The following is an 8,378-nucleotide window of genomic DNA, read 5'->3' as shown; positions in this document are numbered from 1 at the left end:
TTTGAAGCTTACAGGGCTCCAGTCTCGAAGCTCTGGCGGCCAAGAGCCCTGGAGTTGGGGCACCGGGATCCTGGGACCCCAACCTCAGCCTCCAGCCTCTGCTTTCCTTGGGCCAAAGTGCAGCAGCTTCTAATAACGATAACTATTGATTATCTCACAGAGTTCTTGTGGGTCAGGAATTCAGGGCAGATGAGCTGGGGTGGGGTGGGGGTGGGGGTCGGGGGTCTGATTCTGGCTTTGTGTTCAGTCGCTCAGTCGTGTCTGACTCTTTGCGACCCCATGGACTGCAGCACGCCAGGCTTCCCTGTCCATCACCAACTCCCGGAGCTTACTCAAACTCTTGTCCATCGAGTCGGTGATGCCATCCAACCATCTCGTCCTCTGTCGTCCCCTTCTCCTCCTGCCCTCAGTCTTTCGCAGCATCAGGGTCTTTTCCAATGAGTCAGTTCTTCATATCAGGAGCTTCAGCTTTGGCATCAGTCCCTCCAATGAATATTCAGGACTGATTTCCTTTAGAATTGATTGGTTTGATCTTTTTGCAGTCCAAGGGACTCTCAGGAGTCTTCTCCTTGAGAGCCTCGCAGTTCTTATAAGGTAACTTGTCATCTGAGGGTCAAGTGGGAGCAGCTGCTTTCCAGATGGCCCTTGCAGTGTAGAGAGCCTGACACTTGGCTTTTCTGGTTATAATGTAAGTGCCTGGTTAAGCTTTTGACTGTTGAGGCTGCCACTTCAAAGTCACCTATCTTGAATAAACAACCTCCCAGCTTCACAGCTAACTAATGAAAAAGCCAGGCCATCCCACCCATGAAGTTCCCCTATTAGAAAGCCGAGTGACTTAGACAAAAAAAGATAAAAGATAAAATGGACCCTGCTTTCCCCTGCTAAAGTCTTAATTCTCCCTCTTAGGATTTAAATTCATCCATAGAGAGAGAACCAGCAGAACCCTAAATACCCCACCCATCCTCCACCCAGAGGTCACAGAGGCCAGGGACTTGTCACATGAGGTCACTTGTGAAGAGGACATGTGAACGGTCAAGCCTGGGTCTGTCTAGTTCGAGACTCGGTCCAGTTCGAGGACCTTTCCCTCCACTCTTGGCTCTTAGTGGGGGAACCACTTCCTTTCCAAAGCCTCGGTCACCATCCCGCAAGCCGGCCGTGGGCTCTTGATCCCGGGACCCCAGGGAGGGGCTGTGTGAGTCCCAGTGGGGACTCTGGGTCTGGGTCCGCCTCTGAGGGGAGACTGCCTCCCTCTCGCCTTCCTGACTGTGCGCTGGGAGTGAGGTCCTGCTGGTCACCTGCCGACTGGAAGTGGTTACTCAGCGGACCATGAGCCCCGTGCATCGAGTCCTCACATCAGGTCCTCCCACCCGCAACCAGAGCCTGCAGGGCCGGCCGAGCCCAGGGCCTGCTTTCCCTCCTGACATCTAGAGGCGGTGGCTGCCCCATCCTGGCAGCTGCTCTCTGGCGGGAGAGGTGGATGAATCATTTTAAAGGAACTTTCAAGCCACCAGAGAGAAAACGTGGGAAAGCAACCTCTTCAATCTCCCCTTTCCTGCTCTCGTGATTCTTCTTCCGTCTCTTTCTCCCTCTGCCCCTGCCCTTCCCTCTCGCTGTCTCTCTGTGTCTCTGTCTCCCTCTTGCCTAGGTTTTCCTGTGGGGTCAGGGACTAGCCTGGCTCTGCCACGGGCTCCCTGAGACAGTGCTGGCAGCAGGGGCCACCCGCAGGCAGGGGCGTGGTGATAGCCCCTGAACCGCGGGGTCCTTTGGGGGCCAGCCCTGCCTCCCTCCCTAGACTTCGGGGGCCTCCTTGGATTCCTGTGCCACAGCTATGCTGACCCCTGGGGGAGTGAGTCTGGTGAGGCTGAGCGGTCCTCAGGAGCACAGAGGGCATGTGGTTATGGGGCTGGGAGGCTGGGGGAGCCTGCCTGCTGGGGTTCCTGCTTTGCCAACAACCACAAGAGCAGACCTTGGTCTCCCAGCAGGTGGATGACAGGTGGCACAGACCACCAGGTCACCAGGGGCATTTGTAGGTGGCCGCTCAGAGGCTGCTCCCTGTCCAGTCCATTGGAGATGGGCAGGGGAAACTCAAGCTGTCCCAGGGGTGTATCCCAGGCAGCCTGGACCCCCATCTAGGCTTTGTCACCAAGGGTACTGGAGGGCCCTTGCCCCTTGGCATGTAGTCCAGAGGTGATGCCAGGGCAGCCACGGGCAGCATAGGGCATCCGTGGTGTGAGCAGCCTCTGAAAACATCAAGTGTGTCACAGGAGCAAATAAGTTAGTCGTTATTATTGTTGAGTCTCGGAATCGTGCCCCACTCTGCGACCCCATGGATTATAGCCCGCCAGGTTCCTCTGTCCATGAGATTTCCCAGGCAAGAATACTGGAGTGGGTTGCCATTTCCTTCTCCAGGCCATCTTCCCAACCCAGGGACTGAACCCGAGTCTCCTACATTGGCAGGCGGATTCTTCACGGCTGAGCCATCAGGGACACAAATAAGTTAGATCGATGACAAGTCAGCAGCTCCTAATTTTCATTAAAAATATCTCATTTACTCCTCCCTCCTCCCCGAACTTTCCCCTGGCTGGCAGACAGGAGGGAGGCTGAGACGGCAGGTGAGCTCACCAAGGCTCAGCCTGCCTGGCCTGGTGGCAGCGTGCCCTCTGGGAAGATCATCTGCGAGGAAAGCCCAGGCGAGTCGTGTGTGAGGAGGCCCAGCGTCTTGTTTTCCGTGACACTTCTCCTCAAGCAGCCACACATTTTCTGGTTATACTCACAAAACACAAATTCCAGATTTCTGCAACAGAAGATGAAGATAAACATCTTCTTGGACATTTGATTATCGTTGCCTGGAAATGTGCTGCTGATCTGGGCCTGAAGAAGGGTGGTGAATGTAGGCTCAGACGGTGGACAGCCTGTCTGCTGTGTTCCTCCCCACATTCTTGGAGGTCAGCAGAAGACCTGGCCTCCTGGTTAAGCGTGTTGTAGGAATACTTTTCCCTTTTCTATGCAGTGATCAGGTTTGAAGCTTCCAATCTGCTAAATAATACCTTGTTGGGCCCGTGTATGGAGAGACTGCACAAATCATTTTAAATACCATATGTATTAAAAGACATTGCTGTGTGGTCTGAAAAAAAAAACTCATTTAAAAATACGTTTCCTATTTATGAAGCTTTAATTTTCCCTCAAGTATAGTCTGCTCTGTAATACCCTGATGGTGGATTTTCAGTCCCAGTAAGTATTGTAAAAAAAGTGGGTGTCAGTCTCTCAGGCGTGTCCAACTCTTTGCGACCCCATGGACTGCAGCCCGCCAGGCTCCTCTGTCCATGGGATTCTACGCAAGAATACTGGAGTAGGTTGCCGTTTCCTCCTCCAGGAGATCTTCCCAACCCAGGGACAGAACCCAGGTCTGTACACTGCAGGTGGCTTCTTTACCGCTGAGCCCCCTGAGAGACCCATTGTGAGGATGGCAGTCATGAAATTCCCACTTCAGAGGCTCCTTCTGGAGCCGTCCCTGCCTCCGTGGACATAGCCCACTTCTTCCCAGCGCGGCTCTGGCTCCTTTCCATCCCTCTCTTTCTCTCCTTTCAAAGGGAGAACGACTCACTAGCTCTTTCTGCCCAGTTAGCAGTGTCCGCAGCAGTGGCTGACCCAGAGCAGAGGGAGCCGGAGTCTCAGCCCTGGCAGCAAATGGCAGAGAAAACGGAGTGAAGAGGACTTTCCTTCCACACCCAGCGCCTGGGTTCGTCTCGGGGCCAAGGCTGGCACAGGGCAACACCGCGGAGCTGCAGACGTCGTCTCCAGAGTCTCAGCCCGTTCGCCCACAGCCTTGGACCTTGGCACTCCTTGAGTTATCTACTCCCGAAAAGACATTAATTATCGACTGCTTACGTGTTGCTCGGTTTTTTAAAAAATTACTTTGAAAGTTATTTGACTGGTCTCAGTGTTGTGCTGGGTGGAAAGAGCCTCCGAAGGTCTGTCCTTCCTGAGGCCTAGGTGCTCACGGGCGCTGCCCCCGCATGAATCGCGGGCAGGTCAGTGCACAGAGGAGAGGATGCTGGGCCTGGGGGGCTTGGCTGGGGCAGCCCTTGGCTGGCCCAGTGCTGGCGCTGAACTGATGTTCTCCCCTCTGGGGAAGACTTGACGTGGGGACGCTGATTTGACTGGACTAGACAGACTCCACATCGGCGCTTTGATGGGGTGACCGGCGACAGCAGTGGCAGAAGATGCCTATACACAGTTCTGGAGGGTGCGAGGCCTGACCCTGGCCCCGGGGCCTGCCTGGAGGAGGGGGCGGAGCTGGCACGTGGCGAAGATCCAGCTCATGCGGCAGGCGCCGCGGGATGGGCTTGGAGGGCACGGGGCTCCCAGGAAAGAGGCGACGGAGGGAGGTTTTGAGGCGGAGGAGGCTTTGGCCCGGAGGGCTGCGTAGTGTCTCAGCAGACGCGGGACCAGGTCACACGAGAGCTTGGTGGGCGGATGGAGGAGCCGTCCCTACGTACCAAGTGAAAAGCACAGATGCTTCGGCCTGGGGCTCACCTCCTCTGACCCTGACTCCCACCACCCACACCTGGAGAGATGCCAGGGCTGACTGGCCTGAGCGTGACCGCAGAATCCGTGTGCACACGGGCCCCAAACGCTGGGGCCCACTGGCAGCTGCGGAGGTGCCTGCTCGTGTCCACCTCCAGGAGGGACCTCTGCGGGGAGCACAGCTGGTGAGGTGACTCTGGACATCCCGGGGCTCCCGGCCGGCAGCGCTTCCTCCTGCTGCTCCTGGCCAGGCGGGCACAGGCGGGCACAGGCGGGCACAGGCGGGCACAGGTGGGGGAAGGGGACAGGAAGCCGAGGCGGGGCCAGTGGGACACATCCTCTCGGGGTGAGCGGTGCTCAGGTGAGCGAAAGGTCATGTGAACACACCTGTCAGGATAGGGATGGAGGCGGCTGCAGGTCAAACCGCACCAGCGTGAGTTCCCTGTCCTGTTGCCGTCACAGGGCGCGAGCGGCAGAGGTCCATGACCCCCAGTGTCTGCACACAAGTATTCTCAGGCTGGAAGATCCCCTGGAGGAGGGCGTGGCAACCCACTCCAGAGTTCTTGCTTGGACACTCCCCATGGACTGAGGAGCCTGGCCGGCTACAGTCCGTGGGGTTGCAGAAGTCAGATTCGACTGAGCAACTAAACGCAGCAGTGTTCTCATGCGGGAGCCCCTGCCCCCCCCACCCCCCCGCCCCCCCCACCCCCCCGCCCCGATCCTCCTTCAGGAATGAAGGAGCTCTCGCCCAGCTGCTAGACGTATCACCAGCGTACGACCAGCTGCCCCTCTCTTCTGGAAAAGCCGCAGCTGGAGAGAGCGGCTGCCTCACCATCGTGCTGCCCAGGGCTACCCGCAGGGTGCGGGGAGAGGGAGACAGAGGAGACGGTCTTGGGTCCCGCCCGGCAGCTCCGGCCGTGGCTGTGCGGTGGGTGGTCTGAGCCCCAGACCTTGGGCAGCAGGAGAACAGCCAAGACAGAGGCTGGTGACCCCAGGCCCAGTGGTCTGAGACCACCCCATGGACGCCAGGGCAGGCCGCCCCTCCCCCAGGGCCATGACGGTAGGGGGTGTAGAACGCGCGTAGGACCCTGGGGAGGGGCAGGGGCAGGAGCGCCCTGAACTCATGAAGATGACCCCAGATTGGCAGAGAAACCTTGAACTGATGGAGAAACCTCTTGACTACCTGAGTCCTAAAATTTACTCTTGTGCATGTCTGACTGTGAATCCAGCCTACTGCCTAGGACCGCAGTTCTATTGACTCCTCACTGTTTTTCATTGCTAGGGTTCAGGCAGGCTTCTTTCTAAGTCGGGGGCCAAGCTTGCATGGGGGCCCTGCTTCCTCCTGGGAGGGGAGTCAAGTCGTGTTCGCTGCTGGGAGTCTGACACAGCCCAGTAAGCCTTCCAACAAAATCCTGTCTGCAAGGGCATGGAGCCAGGGAGGCTCCCTGTTCAAGTCTCCCTCTGGGAGAACCTCTGGGGGAGCAGGGCTGACTGACAGCCTCCAGGTGCTGCACCGCTGGGTCCACCATGGCCCATGTGCCAAGCCTGTGGCTCTGGGTGCCCAGGGGCTCCTAGAGTCAGGAGGCCTTGCGGGGCAGCCCTGGCTCAGCCCCTCCCCACTGGCCCAGCTGGGACCCTCAGGACTCGGGTCTGAGGCTCTTCTTGCCCCTCTCTCCCTGCCAGGTGTCACACCTGTGTTGCAAGGTGAGTAGGACCTGACCCCGGCCGTGAGCGCCTAGCCTGGTGGGCAGGACAGACAGGAACCAGAGGGTCTGATCCAATCAGATGTGAGCTGCAGAAGAGCTGGGATCAGGGTGCCCTGACCACACAGGAAGAGCGGTGAGTCACTGGGTCCCGAGATGGAGGAAGGCTTCAGGGAGCAGCAGTGGTTAAACTGGCTCTTACAGGCTGAGTGGGCGTCTGCCAGCTGTCCTAGTCCACCCTGGCTGCTATAATAGAATGCCAACTGGGTGGTGTAAACAATAGACGGTTATTTCTGGAGGCTGGGAAGTCCCAGAGCAAGGTGCCAGCTGATTCACTTCTTGGTGGGGCCTCACTCCCTGATTTGCAGACAGCCACCTCCTAGCCAGATGCTCATACGGCCTTCCCTGGGTGCACGTGTGCAGGTGCAGGGATGGCAAGGTCTGTCTTCTTCCTCTTCTGAGGCCACTAATCCCACCACGAGGGCCCCACCCTCATGACTGCATCTAAATCACTGCAGATGGTGATTTTAAATTAAATTAAAAGATGAAATTAAAATGAAATTAAAAGATGCTTACTCCTTGGAAGGAAAGTTATGACCAACCTAGACAGCATATTCAAAAGCAGAGACATTACTTCGCCGACTAAGGTCCGTCTAGTCAAGGCTATGGTTTTTCCTGTGGTCATGTATGGATGTGAGAGTTGGACTGTGAAGAAAGCTGAGCGCTGAAGAATTGATGCTTTTGAACTGTGGTGTTGGAGAAGACTCTTGAGAGTCCCTTGGACTCCAAGGACATCCAGCCAGTCCATTCTGAAGGAGATCAGCCCTGGGATTTCATTGGAAAGAATGATGCTAAAGCTGAAACTCCAGTACTTTGGCCACCTCATGAGAAGAGTTGACTCATTGGAAAAGACTCTGATGCTGGTGGGGGGGGATTGGGGGCAGGAGGAGAAGGGGAGGACAGAGGATGAGATGGTTGGATGGCATCACGGACTCGATGGACGTGAGTCTGAGTGAACTTCGGGAGATGGTGATGGACAGGGAGGCCTGGAATGCTGCGATTCATGGGGTCGCAAAGAGTCGGACACGACTGAGCAACTGAACTGAACTGAACTGAACCTTGGTTCCTCCCTGAAGGCTGCATGTCCCAAGAGCATCACACTGGGGCTTGGGTTGCAGCCTACGCATTGGGGGAGGGTCACACAAACAGCCCGTCAAGGATAGGCACATCCTCCAAGGGCAGGGAGGCAGGGATTCATGCCTTGCCTGGAACATGCTGGAGCAGAGGCCAGGGGACAAGGCCGTGGATGCTACTCAGCCCTAGGCCTTCAGGCACTGGGACCCTGTCCTGAGGAGCCTAGACTAGCCCGGTGGTACTGGGGAACCCCTGGGGTTTGTCATATTTTGTATTTTGATTATAAAAACATTGCTGCTTTATTAACTACAGAACTATCAACTACTCGCTTTCTGCACCCCTCACCCGTATTAACTCAAAGACACCAGTTTCTAGAAATGACTGACCTCCCTCCAAACCTTTGACTCAGGGATGAAATCACTAGTTTGTTCTTTTTAAGAAACATACTACATAGACTGGGACTTGCTTTTGCTAAGAATAAAGTTTTATTTTTCTTCTTTCAAGTTTATGAAAGTGAAAGTGAAAGTCGCTCAGTCATGTCCACCTCTTTGTGACCCCATGGGCTCCAGGCCAGGATACTGGAGTGGGTAGCTCATCCCTTTTCCAGGGGATCTTCCCAACCCAGAGATGGAACCCAGGTCTCTTGCATTGCAGGCGGATTCTTTACCAGCTGAGCCACCATGAAATCCCAAGAATACTGGAGTGGGTAGCCTTTCCCTTCTCCAGGGGATCTTCCCAACCCAGGAATCAAACCCAGGTCTCCTGCATTGCAGGCGGATTCTTTACCGACTGAGCTATGAGAGAAGCAAGAGCCTCTTATTTAGACTCTGTGTTTTCTGAGGCCCCCAGACCTCACATCTAGGGAATAAGAAAAGTTTCACTAGAAACAAAAATAATTCCTTTGCTCTGACTCTACCATGTGGGATGAGGGTGGGAACCCAGGACCCCAGACTCCTCCCAAACAGCCGGCAAACTCCAGAATGTGTCCCTGGGCTCTGCTGCCCGGCCCTCGCC

The 8,378-nt window shown here is 56.0% G+C and overlaps 1 pseudogene; it reads left to right on the top strand.

Annotated features, from left to right (window-relative positions):
• The first annotated feature begins 1,326 nt into the window (after positions 1 to 1,326).
• Positions 1,327 to 2,974, top strand: LOC138425191 (adenosine 5'-monophosphoramidase HINT1 pseudogene; annotated as a pseudogene).
• The last annotated feature ends 5,404 nt before the right edge of the window (positions 2,975 to 8,378 follow it).

This window comes from Ovis canadensis, chromosome 20 (genome assembly GCF_042477335.2).
Source record: "Ovis canadensis isolate MfBH-ARS-UI-01 breed Bighorn chromosome 20, ARS-UI_OviCan_v2, whole genome shotgun sequence".
Lineage (NCBI taxonomy): Eukaryota > Metazoa > Chordata > Mammalia > Artiodactyla > Bovidae > Ovis > Ovis canadensis.
This window is presented reverse-complemented; position numbering and strand designations above follow the sequence as displayed.